The sequence below is a fragment of the Podarcis muralis genome, chromosome 6 (genome assembly GCF_964188315.1).
Source record: "Podarcis muralis chromosome 6, rPodMur119.hap1.1, whole genome shotgun sequence".
NCBI classification, from domain to species: Eukaryota; Metazoa; Chordata; class Lepidosauria; order Squamata; family Lacertidae; genus Podarcis; species Podarcis muralis.
The window spans coordinates 50,500,565-50,513,794 of NC_135660.1; the positions used below are offsets into that span (position 1 = coordinate 50,500,565).

Below are 13,230 nucleotides of genomic sequence, written 5' to 3' on the forward strand. Positions count from 1 at the left end.
CTGCTGTGTAAGAAAATGAGCTTGGAAGTTAGTCTGAGTCTGTTTCTGAAATGGTAGAAGGATTATATTCCTTCACTGCCTTGCAAGAAAATTAGGTTTTGCAGTAGGTCAGTTCAGATTGCTTGTCCTACATAAGTGAGATGAAAGGTCCTTGTTGACAAGACATGACTGTGTTTGAAAACATCCTTCTTAGTGTAATGTAGCAGGTCTGGCTGAAAGGGGGGAAAACATATAAAATTATGCAGCACAGAGGTCACTGAGGACACATGAAAGAGAGAAAGTTAAGATTTGATATTCTCCTTAGTAGTAGATTAAAAACACTTATATAGCAAACTTTTTGAAAACTAAAAAAAAAATCATACAATAAACGTGTCTGATTATTCCAAGAGTTTTGAATTTTTGAGGGTTGCTTCTGTGCACCAGATGTTTAACGTCCAGCATCAGCTGTAAAGGAAAACTGCTTCTTGCATTGATGGGAAGTCCCTGGTCTTTAATAGACCTTTACTGGTTTTCACAGGATTGAAGAAATTATTTCAAGGAATTGGTCTGTGACTGATGCACCTGCATTTATCTTTCTACAAAAAACTGATAAATTAAGCTCTTACATGCTAGAAAAAGGTAAAATTAATAAATATGCAATGGAATCTTACGCCTGTTGCCTTGGAAGTAAGTCCCATTGAGTTCATGTCTAAGTAAACATGCATAGGCTTATGCTCCTTTTTTACAGTGTGGTTTCCGGAATATGTATATGGTCCACAAATGCTTTCATGCTCCTTTTAATGCCATAACAGTTTTTATTTCATTTTCCCATTTGACTGCCATTTTATATTTCCTTTGCAACTTAGAAGATCAGCCAAACGCTTACTTCTATTTAATGTTCAGTCTCTTCTGTTTGCCTTGGGCCTCCCATTCTGAATTCTCTGCAGAAATTAATTTTTTCACATGGAAAAGCATGTACCAATTTCTCCACTGGCCATCTGTGTTCCTATTAGTGGCTGGGGAAGAAAGAAATATATGATTATTTCAAATGAGTGGAGCACTGAAGTATATTACTGTAAAATTTGAACAAGCTAGAAACAAGAATTCAAATACAGAGATCCACAGGCCAAACTTTGACATACAATTACCAATATGGATGATGGCCATATTTTAAAAAATAAAATGAATTTAATGAAAACCTTTATTCAGAGTAACTTTTCATTGCTAGTTGTGACAACAGTGTTTAATTATATATGCAGTATTCATTTTATCACCTGTAATTTGTAGTGTACGGCTTCTCCTGTTGCAAGTTATGGTGCTTCCACAAATTATCTTGCAGTCTTAGGATGTCTCTGCATTTATAAAAAAAAGCCTTGTGAAAGCACTTTAGACCATTGTTGTCCATAAATTTGAGCTTGCTGCTCAAGCTATAGAAGTGTTTTAGAAGTGTAACCCATTGTCTTATTGTTGTTTATCAGTTTATCAATTGTTTACTAAATCTATATCAATATGTGGCAAGGCAATAGATTGTTAAACTGAAGTACCAGTGAAAAGTCAGGCAACAGCAGCTACAGTACAGGATGTATTAAGAAAGCCTATAGACAATTATAGTACACTAACGCATTGGGCAAAAAAACCCCTGCATTGCAGGGAGTTGAACTAGTTGACCCTCATGGTCCCTTCCAACGCTACATTTCTGTGAGTCTATGACTATAAATTACTGGATGAATTTCCCAAGATGTACTATTGCCAGTGTCTAAAGATCTAACTACATGAGACTCTTAGAAGGTCTGTATCTGAGACATGTGCCTACTGAGGAGTCTGAATAGCAATCCCTTATTTTAAGGGATTTCCATGTTTACTAGTTGTAGGAATGGTATCTTGTCTCGATAGTGGACTGAATGAGAGCAAACAAACTGAAACTCAATCCAGATAAGACTGAGAAATTGTTAGTGGGTGGTTTATTTGACCAGATGACTGGGAGGTTGCCTGTTCTAGATGGGGTTACATTTCCTCTGAAGGAGCAGGTTCAAAGCTTGGGGGTACTCCTGGATCCTTTGCTGCCACGGCTCAAGTGGCCTCAGTGGCACAGAGTGCGTTCCATCAGCTTCAGCTGGTGGCCTAGCTGTGCCCTTATCTGGACAAGGATAGCCTAACTACTGTTGCCTATGTATGCTCTGGTAACTTCAGGGTTAGATTACTGCAATGCATTATACACAGGGCTGCCTCTGAAGACAGTTTGGAAACTTCATCTAGTACAGAATTCAGCAGCCAGGTCGCTCGCCGGGGCAAGACAGTTTGAGCATATTACACTTATCTAGGCCCAACTGCACTGGCTACCAAATAGTTTCCAGGCCCAATTCAAAGTGCTGGTTTAGACTAGGGTTACCAGACAACCCCCGGTTCCTGGGGACTGGATTCATGGGGACAGTCCCCGAATTCACCAGTCTGTCCCTGGACAAAATCTGTCCCCGGAATGTCCCCAGATTTTAATTAATGTCCCCGGATTTATGCCTGGGGACTTCCGGCAAGGCAACAGCAGTTCCAGCCAGCCAGTCTGCTGGCGGGCGGGGGGGGGGGCATTTAAACCGAGGCGCCAGCCAGAGAGCTTCCTTCTGGCTCGCTTCCTCGATCCATGCTCACCCCGAACTCATGCAGAGCCGCCCGCAGCAGAAGAGCCCAAGTTGGGGGGCGAGTGAGGTGCTGAGATAGTGAAGAAGAGAAGCATAGAAAAGAGCTGTGCCGCATTGCGAGAGAGATGGAGCACGGTGGTGGCTTCTCACAGGGACAAAGAGGCACAAAAGCGAAGGCTGAGGGGGAAACGGGGGGAGGAAGGCAGGTGGACGGGTGGGCAGGCTCCTTTGCTTTCTCTCTCTCTTCTCTCTCTAACGGCCACTGCAGAGATGGTGAGTTTAACCGGGGGGGGGGGGGAGGCGCTGCGACGCCCCGTGTCCCTGGCAGTGCCACGCTGCCTTCCTGCCAGGAGTGGGGGGTGGGGATTGAAACGTTCTCAGGAGACGGAGCCTCCCTCTGCGCAATCAGCAGCCTTTCGTGTGAAGAGGGCTGTGTGCGAGTCCGCTGTTTGTCCATCTCTGGTAACAAGACGCCACCACCTCCAGTTAAATCTCCATAAAGACTGCACTCACCCTCCAGCGGTCTCCCGGTTATGGGAAGCCAGTGCCTTGTGTGTGTGTTTTAATATGTGTTTTCCCAAGACCAGTGAGCGCCTTTAGTCAATCTCTCTCCCCCCCCCCCCACAACCTCTTTTTTTATGTTTGTGTAGATGGGCTTCTCCGCCTACATTGTGTCGAGGTGCGCACCGAACAACTTCGCCCCCCCCCTAAAAACAGGTCAAGAACCCTGGGCAACCCTTTCCTAAAATAATAAAGCATGAAATTTAAAACAAAAATAAAAAGTGCCCCCAGATTCCTTGAAAAAAATCTGGTAACCATAGTTTAGACCTATAAAGCCTTAAATCTTAAATGGCTCAGGACTGCAATGCTTCAAGGACCACATCTTTCCATATGAACCTACCCAGACCATGAGATCATCTTCTGAGGTCCTTCTTGGTTTGCCCCCTCCATAAGAGGTCTGGAGGGTGGCAATATGAAAACGGACCTTTTCTGCAGTGGCTCCCCGTTTGTGGAATGCTCTCCCGAGGGAGGTTCACTTGGTGCATTCATTATACACCTTTAGGCACCAGGCAAAGGTGTTCCTCTTTAAACAGCCTTTTGCTGATTAACATCTAATGCCCTTTTGAAATGTGTTTGAGGGGAGGTTATTGGGTTGCTTTTGTTTTTATCTTGATTGTGTATTTCATGTTTTTATATTGTGATTTTATCTTGTGAACTGCCCTGAGACCTGTAGGTATTGGGTGTTATATAAATTTAATAATAAATAATAATAACAGGATTGACTATGATGAATAAATCAGGCTGAAGAAAATGGCAGACTGTTCATATTTGTTTTTAAAACAAGACACTAGTTACTTGTTAATGCAAAGGCCTGTAATGTGATTGTTCATTTAGATAAGGGAAAATAGCTTCCAGTGGGAGCAGTTAGAGAAGGGGGCACAAGACTTCACCTCTGCTCAATATTTACAGCATTGCCTCCACAGGGTTTAAAATGCAAATTTAAAATGGGCCGTTAGATGATAGTTGTGTGCATTGCAACCTATAATTTGGCCACAGAAAAATGCATTTTATGTTTGTTCCTACTTGCTTGTTGACCAGATATCCAGTAATTTTAATGTTTTATGTTCCTCTTTTCTCTTCTCTCCCACTTGCAAGGTAAAACATGGGGAAAGGGAAATACAGTTTCCTTTTATCATGAAGTCCATAAATAGGAGTGGTTCAGACGCTTTCTATACTAAGTCAAAAGCTATGGTGAAGTGCAATTAAAGCTGACAGCACACATGAATAATTTAAGTTAAAACACTAGGATGTATAAATTATAACATCTCTAATCACTACAACCTTGGCTCGAACTAAAGAAATTGTCCAGAAATTTTAAGTTACAGAAACAGGGTCAAGTGAAGAGATGAGAGGAGCCCTCAAAGGAAGAAGACTATTCCCAGAGAATGGGATGGCAGCGGGGGAGAATTTACAGCTAAGTCAGTAGACCATGAGACTCTTAACCTCAGTTGTGGGTTTGAGCCCCATGTTGGGCAAAATAATCTCAGGGTTGTGGACGCTGGACAAAGGATTCCTGCATTGCAGGGAGATGGGCCAGATGACCCTTGTGGTTCCTTTCAAGTCTACATTTCTTTGATCTATGACCTGCTTGAGGATCTGATCATTCATTTTTAAATAGTCAGCTTGGTATTAAAACATGGGGGAAATCGTGCCAAACTTTGTGGCATCACTCTTTCCCCACCTCTGTGATGGTAGTGGGGCTACCTCAGAATCTAGGCCAGATCGTGGAGTAGTGGGGGCTCATGAAGCAGTTGGTATTCAGACAATAATGCTTTTTTAAAGTTTCTAAACAGAAGTTGGATGGACATGTGTCATGGATTCTTTAACTGTGATTCTTATATTGTTGAAGGTTGGACTGTATGACCCTTTGGGTCCCTTTGAACACTACAATTCTGTGTTTTTGTTCTATGATTATTACAAGTACAATGGGAGTAAAAAAAATTGCTTGTAAAATTTTTGCGTTGCAAAAAAACTCTTTTCTGTCTTCTTAGCTCTTTTGATTGAGCCAAATTTCTAATCAAGCTGGGGTGGGGGCCTTCTTCCACTGATGGACTCTGTTGGTGATATTCTTAATGTTGTTTGCTAAAATAGAAGTAGAAAAAAGTTCCATACTCTTATTCTGCTAAAGAGCAAGACTTAAGGTGAAATACTAAATTATGAGTTCACAAACATGAAAGTATTTCTATATCCCATAAGATAAAATGTACACTACAGACAAATATTAGGAATGCATTCCTATATTTACTTATAGGCCAAATGCCAATTAAAAGCAAGTGTTACTTAGATGAATTGGCCAAACCCTGTTTGTCGTCTTCAGTTGCCAAACATTTGTAATCCATAGGCTTCATAGCTGGACTAGCTATAAAACTTGTACAACTGCAATATATTTAAATCCCCTTTACAGACTTCCAAGAAAGGATGATAACTATTTTCTAAATAAATAAATAAATAAATAAATAAAGCAAGCAAGCAAGCAAGCAAGCAAGCAAGCAAGCAAGCAAGCAAGCAAATAAATAATACATGATATTGTGTTTAAAGATTGAGCCTTGGCATTTCTTAACAAATTCTGATACTGAGACTTGGTGTGACCAGGCTCAAACGAAGCCCTGGTGTGCAGATGACTACCTCCATAGTTGTCATGAGGATGACTTTTAAACTTTCAGCAGTATGCTTTCCTTTCCCCAAAGCATCTTTAAAGTAGTATGCAGCTAATGACTTGCCCTGATATAATGTTTGCTAAAAGGGTGAGAATGCCAAGTAAACTGCCTCTGCTTCTTCTGTCAGAGGTTGCAGCTTAAATTATTTTTAGCAGGATGCAATTATTTTTGCTAAGCAGACCAGTGCCCCAGAAAGCACATTGCATGATAATCATCTATCTTGTGGCTCAGAATGTAGGTAGAAATCCTTTGTCCTCTTGGGGGTAATTGTTGATTAGAAGCTTGTCATAAATATATATATGAGAAAGTGAGAAGTTAGAAGACACATGCAGCATTAGAAAGCTTTAGCTGGCTACCTCAGAAAGCTTAAGTTAAAACTCTGAACTAGGTTTTAGGTAACAATGACTTTAAAGACTGATGCGCTATATAGTGGTACCTCGGTTTAAGTACTTAATTGGTTCCGGAGGTTCGTTCTTAACCTGAAACTGTTCTTAACCGGAAGCACCACTTTAGCTAATGGGGCCTCCTGCAGCTGCCGTGCCACCGGAGCACAATTTCTGTTCTCATCCTGAAGCAAAGTTCTTAACCCGAGGTACTATTTCTGGGTTAGCGGAGTCTGTAACCTGAACCGTATGTAACCTGAAGCGTATGTAACCCGAGGTACCACTGTATTAAAGTGGTTCTACCTGACCATAAATTGCCAGTGTGTTTCCCTTCTTTATTCTGTTTACAGATTATGATAGCCTAGCTCTGTTTGTTCAACATATTCATGAATACGGGTGGAAGAAGCCCCGTTTGCCATGTTTATTTGAAATTGTTAAACAAGCCTATGTGTATGCAAGCACCCTGCATGGACATGCTCTGTTTATATGTGATCAGGTACTTCTGCCAAATGCAGGGTCCTGAACACACAGAAGCAGGCTGTCTGTGTAGGCTTCATATGGAGTTTCAAATGAACATGTGGCGGTTTAATAGACAGAGTCAGCATATGACATGAATAAGGCTTACATGGTGCTTAGTACAGAACTGTACAGTGTACAGATAAAGTACCCAGATAAAGACTTTCTTTTGAGCATCTGTATTTGTGGCATAAGTCCTATTTTTATTGTGTCTTTTCTTACTGTGATTGTTGATTAGCCTGAATATAATATAAGTTTGCCTTGCTTCATAGCAGCAACTTGATGTGTAAGAATGCTGCCTCTCTTTCCAAGTAGTATGGGTGACATAAAATATGCAAAATTCTCTCTGTGCAGGCTTATTTTCAGTTATGAAATCAGGAAAATGTTTATATTTGCCTTTGAACCTCATGTCAGCCAAATCTTTTCAGCTTGTTTTTAGCTAGAAAAGTGCAGTTGCTTGAAAGAGCAGTAACAATGATTACTTGATCAATGTAGGAAGATGCATTTTCCAAATTCCTAGAAAGACAACCAGCTTATGTTAGCTTTTGCTGTTTCTTCTCAATTCCCATCTCCCAGAAAGAGAATCAATATGGCTTCATAATGGGGCTGCAGTTATTACTTTATTTAGAAGATGGATATTTCCCCTTTTTCATAGTGATTGAAAGTAGCTTCTGAGCATTTAAAAATGTAATTATTAAATAGAATCACACTATTATTAATAAGAGCGCTACTTTGATAATGCAATAAGTGCCTTGGTATGTTTCATATATTTTGAGCTAGATTGCCATTTCTCAAGTTTTATGAAATCATCAAATCTTTCTGCACTATTAGATTTCTGTTCTTCTCTTCCATCCATCCATCCTTCCCCAGGCTAGAGACCTGTTAGGGCATTTCTTCCAGTTCTCTTTCTCACTGTACTGTCCGCTGCTTCTATACCCCGCCCACCAGGAAAGCTGCTTCCTCCACTTTTAGTACCTTCATCCCCAGAATCACAGCGTCCCCTTGGCATCCCCTTGATACAGAGAAAGATCACGATAATCAGAGGTAACTGAATCTGCAGCAGTCAGGGATTCTGCTCATCTCTGTTCATGCATCCTTCGCAATACAATATGACATAACCTCACTCTAATTTCACTCTGTTCAGATAGATAGACTTTCATTATGAAAATAAATAGCTGAAAATGAAAATTATGTGCTTTTGTGTTTGCTGTTAGTACAAGTCAGTCAGGCCTTGAACTTCATGATACGCTCACTGAGCCTGATTAGGCCTATTTAGGTGAGAGTGTGTGTTACAGCAACTGCTGCTTCAGAAAGAAAGGTTGACCTCATAGCAAGTACTCTGCAGCTTTTATGTGCCCAGCATCACCTATTCTTTTGAGGCTCAGATCTTGAGATTCAAGTAGGTAGAGAAGAATTTGGGAGTTAAAAGGATGATACCTTGCAGATCATTGGGTGAATGCCAGTATATAAAGGGACAATATGTTTCAGTGTACTCATGGTGCGTGGCATGCATCAGCATTTTAGTGACAGAACACACACCTTGAGTGATTTAGAAGACTGTTGTGGCCTCTGCATCATCAGCACTTTGGGAGCTTTTTACATATGCCAAAGGTAAAGGGACCCCTGACAGTTAAGTCCAGTCGCGAACGACTCTTGGGTTGCGGCGCTCATCTTGCTTTACAGGCCAAGAAAGCTGGCGTTTGTCCGCTCCGCAGACAGTTTTTCCGGGTCATGAGGCCAGTATGGCTAAGCCACTTCTGGTGAAACGGAACACTGACACCAGAGCAGCTCACGGAAACACCATTTACCTTCCCAACGGAGCGGTACCTATTAATCTACTTTTGCTGTGCTTTCGAACTGCTAGGTTGGCAGGAGCTGGGACTGAGCAACGGGAGCTCACCGCATCGCGGGGATTCAAACCACTGACATTTGATTGGCAAGCCCAAGGCTCAGTAGTTTAGACCACAGTGCCACCCGCGTCCCATACATATGCCAAAGGATGGTTCAAATGTTTCTTCCTCCACATGTATGTCACCACCCATGTGGCCTTTCCCACAACCTATATAGGATCATTGTCTTACCAAATTTAAAGGATTTTTTTGTGGTGTTGGTTTTCTTTGCAAACTTGCTCATGTACTGGTATGTCCTCAATTTCCATAGACTTTATGCAAGGTTATAATTCTATTTAATTGAGAGTGGTGGCTGAGATAGCTGCTTATCTAATTCCCCCTAATTGTAATGTTTCTATAGCTGTCTAATAGAGTTTTTTATGACCATTGTTTCCTTGGTTCCAAGAATATTTGAAACATGCTTATCAATTTAAGTTGTCTTAGGAGAGAATCCTATCAGATACCTTCATATTTGTCATTTATAGGACATTGTTCGCTTACAACACATACAAAGCTGGGAGTACTGTAGTTTGAGCTGAGTTTCTACTGGCTTGTTTGAGATACAGCAGAATACTATTAGATTTTCATTGATTTCTGCTGGAGATAAATTATTTAAGGAATGGAGAAGTGTGCTTGGATACTGTCAGCACTTCATTTAGTCCATATATCAGGTGCTGAAACCTGACCTATTTTGTTATATGAACCTTCACTTGTGCAGTGCTGGGCTTTTTTGGTAATGTTTATAGTGGTTATATTCTGAGAACACTGGAATTTTTGTCCTTTCCATGTTTTTGAAAGCTCATGTTGTAGTGCACCTGCTACCTTGCTACTGCTTCAAGGAGATGTTTCTATTGCAAGTAATTTGTATATGAATCTAATAATACACATTATGCTTTTTGAAATTAATTGTTTTATATGTATGTTTGTCTATACCTATATATATTTATACCTATATCTAACCTCAGCTAAAACCATATAGCTGAGTTCATACAGTTCATACAGTCAAATTTTCCTGTACAGTGGTACCTCGAGCTACAAACCCCTCAGGTTACAAATGCTTCAGGTTACAAACTCTGCTAACCTGGAAGAGTTACCTCGAGTTGAGAACTTTGCCCCAGGATGAGAACGGAAATTGTGTGCTGGTGGCTCAGCAGCAGCAAGAGGCCCCCTTAGCGAAAGCATGCCTCTAGTTAAGAACAGTTTCAGGTTAAAAACGGACCTCCGGAACGAATTAAGTTCGTAACTAGAGGTACCACTGTATTTGAGTACCCCTGTGGTGGATGGGGAGTATTAATGTGAATCAGGCTTGGAAACGGCTGGTAGCTATTCCATTATAATCAAGTGTGCACAGGTTTTGTCTAGAGATATTGGTTATGCAATCAGTTGTAGTTGTCAGCACCCTATCAATATTTCTTGAGGAAAAGGGGGAAACATGCACTGTTGGGTGCTGCTGCTAGAAAGTGCTCTATGCACCTTGAGACAGTGATGCGGAAGCGATCCTTGCCTGACCTTTCCTGAAGGATTGAGTGCCACTGCCTGCAAGCGCTGTGAGTTTGTTCAGGCAGCTGTGTCCTATATTCACCCCTCCTTAGGAGCAGAAAATGCCTAGATGCCAGGAATAGGCTTGCTAGTTTGGCCTTCTTCGCTCAAGGTTCATTGGTCACCTTGGTCATACAGCTGCGCATTTCCCCTTTGGTGGTGGCTAGAGCATTTGCTGAAGCATATTGTGACTACAGTGTTTTCAGGTGCCATATTCACTGAAAAACCTACAGCCCAGTTTGTATTCCACGAAGGCACATGTGTGACCAAGGAGGAGCCTGGAAGGCTTGCGTGCAGAAGATACTTACTGTGTGAATTGGTTCTAAGTTTCATTGATTATATAAACTTGCAGCCATGTTTCTATTTTATGTAAGGAAATGCACATTCTGTATATTAACATAATACAGGAATGGGTTAAATGTTTTTGTCAATCTCTTACAGGCCTTCCATTATAATAATGGTCTTGTAACCAGAATATTTGATTTACACATGATGATAGAATTATTGTTGCATAAAATTTAAAGTAACCTTGTACATAATGGCGAGATTAAAAAAAAAATAGAAAAAGTATTTGGTTATTTCAAATAACTAGCCTTTTTATCACATCCAATAGGGTATGTGTAATTTTATCAATGGTAATTATTTGCAGCTTGTACAGGGATGGCTTTGAAGATTGGCATGCATATTCCAGAAAGAACTAAGCCAAGCGCTTGAAACCAGTGAGGCAGAGTAGCAAGTGAAGAAAAACATGATTGTGTTCTCTCTCTCTCTCTCTCTCTCTCTCTCTCTCTCTCTCGCTCTCTCTCTCTCTCTGTGTGTGTGTGTGTGTGTGTGTGTTGGGGTCCAAAATCTTGAGGGCAATAGCTATTGATTAGAACTTTCTATTGCATTTGTCCCAATAGAGAACTAGCACTACTATATTAATAACAGTTCCCACCGTCTGTAAAATTGTACTGTCCAGAAGTTTAAATATAAAAAAACACAGTGCTGTTTTATTTAAGAGAAGTAAAAAGAAAATATGTTTTAATTTATAGGGTTGCTATAGTTGTTGAGTGATTTTCGATTGACTTGCTTAAGATCCACATTCCGCCTTTGAAATACCAGTAATGTCTGGGAAAGTCCAGACGTATGGCAGCCCTGATTAACCTTACCTATTAAATCAGGGATGGGGAACCTGTGTCCCTCCAGATATTGTTAAGTTCCAACTCCTAACATCCTTTGCCATGGTCCAAACTGAATGAATGCCACAACTTTAGTAGTGTCCAGTGGAGTTACAACTTCTAACTGTTTAAAGCAGGTTAACCCTGCCAAGCTGCCCAGTTTGACAACCAAGGCCATTTCCCCCAGCTGGTGGGTGGTAGGACAGTGTTAAATCCTGCATTGGTTGTACAGCCAAGGCAACAGGTTTTAACACACACACACACACACACACACACACACACACACACACACGGCATCAGCTGATAAGCAGGGGTTAAACTCTGCTCAGTTTGGCAGAATTCTATGCAGATGCCTGCTAAAGCAAATATTGTTCCTTTTAGCAGGGAATTCTGATGCAAACTCATTCCTTTTTCATGATGAGGTTTGCATTGAAATCTTGATTAAATGATGTGCTTTCAAACAAATGAAGGGCTTGCTAAAAAGAAAGATCCTGCCCACCTGTCCCGTCCAATGATCTAGCTGGCTTTTAATATATTCCTGTCTGTTTAACCATGGACACTGTAATGAATTTCTATAGTATTCCATATTTCCAGAACCATTTTTATATTTTGCTTGCTGAGCTGCTTTGGTGTGTTGGTACCCACAATGAGCCCTCAGAGGCAGGTTGGAAATTCATTACAAGTTTTCTTAAAGGAGTAATTCTGTTTTGATACTTTGCAATAGTCTTCTGTTTAAGTGACTTTTTTTATTTCATTAGTCGTTCACCGGCAGTATTAAACTTCTGTCAAAAATAATTGCTTATCTGTCTTTATTCATCCTTTGCGACTGCAGCTGTCTCAATGCAGTACTGATTTGACAGTCAACTTATCTTTTTTCTTTGCACCAGCTTCATGAGAACAGTATCTTTCTATTGCCTGTATGTAATTGTTTAAATTTACCTTGGCTGGTAAAGTATCCTCAGGCAAATAAAAAGCAAAATATTATTCTATGGAAATATTTATGATTGACCAACCAGACCATTCCCCCCCCCAGCTTGTAAAGTAAATATTTTGAAGAATTTTTCTTACACAAAAACAAATATTTACCATTTGCAGTATAGTATAGTATAGTATAGTATAGTATAGTATAGTATAGTATAGTATAGTATAAAAAAGTAATACTGTGCACTTCTCAAAGTATTCTATGCTAATGCTATACATGGTGAGTCTCTTCTAAGGGTGCTGCCTTGTTGATTTCACCCATAGGAGCAATTCCTTTTATATGGGAGTGGTGGGGAAATGAGACAACATGCAGACAATATATGAGTTTATTTACTATAACTAAGGTTTCAAATAGGGTCACAAATGATACACTGGCGGTGTATTTTAATTTATGCATTGGTAATTATTTTGGATTGATTACTTCCACATGCTCTATTGCTCTTGAAAATTATATAGAAGCTTCATATGCCTCAAAATACCGCTACCTGTCTCAGGAGAGGAAATGGAACTTCAGCATTCTTTAATGCTTTACAATGGTATCTTGTCATATTTCAGATATTATGCAAAGTGTTGATTTTTTTAATTATACCAGCTGCCACCAGACTAAATCTTGAATCTTAACACCATCATTCTTTACAGCTTTATTGTTCCTCTGCTACCATTTATTTCACACCTTTATTCGTTTTACACATAGCATATCAAGTATTGGCATGGAACAAAGAGAGGAAGGATTCATACTTAAAAGTTCAAGACAAATAACGTATTAAATATGATTTATAATATAATGTGTTTACTTATAGGTTGACCTCTTCACTCTTCATCAGTTGTCAGCCACTGCTGCCACCACATCTGTCTTCCTTCCGTCTCTTCTTATCCATGCTCATCATCTTCATAGTGTTCCTAATGCAATTCCAAATGCTCTTTGGCCATAT

At 40.3% G+C, this 13,230-nt stretch overlaps 1 protein-coding gene and 1 long non-coding RNA gene across 5 annotated transcripts in view; one reads left to right on the forward strand and one right to left on the reverse strand.

Annotated features, from left to right (window-relative positions):
* ATRNL1 (attractin like 1) overlaps positions 1–13,230 on the forward strand; it is a 501,150-nt gene that overhangs the window by 37,225 nt on the left and 450,695 nt on the right. The window lies entirely within an intron of this gene.
* LOC114597462 (uncharacterized) lies at positions 891–2,679 on the reverse strand. Its single transcript, XR_003706830.2, has 3 exons — positions 2,623–2,679; positions 1,254–1,331; positions 891–995 (listed from the first exon to the last, which is right to left on the reverse strand). It is a non-coding gene; the product is annotated as an uncharacterized LOC114597462 (long non-coding RNA).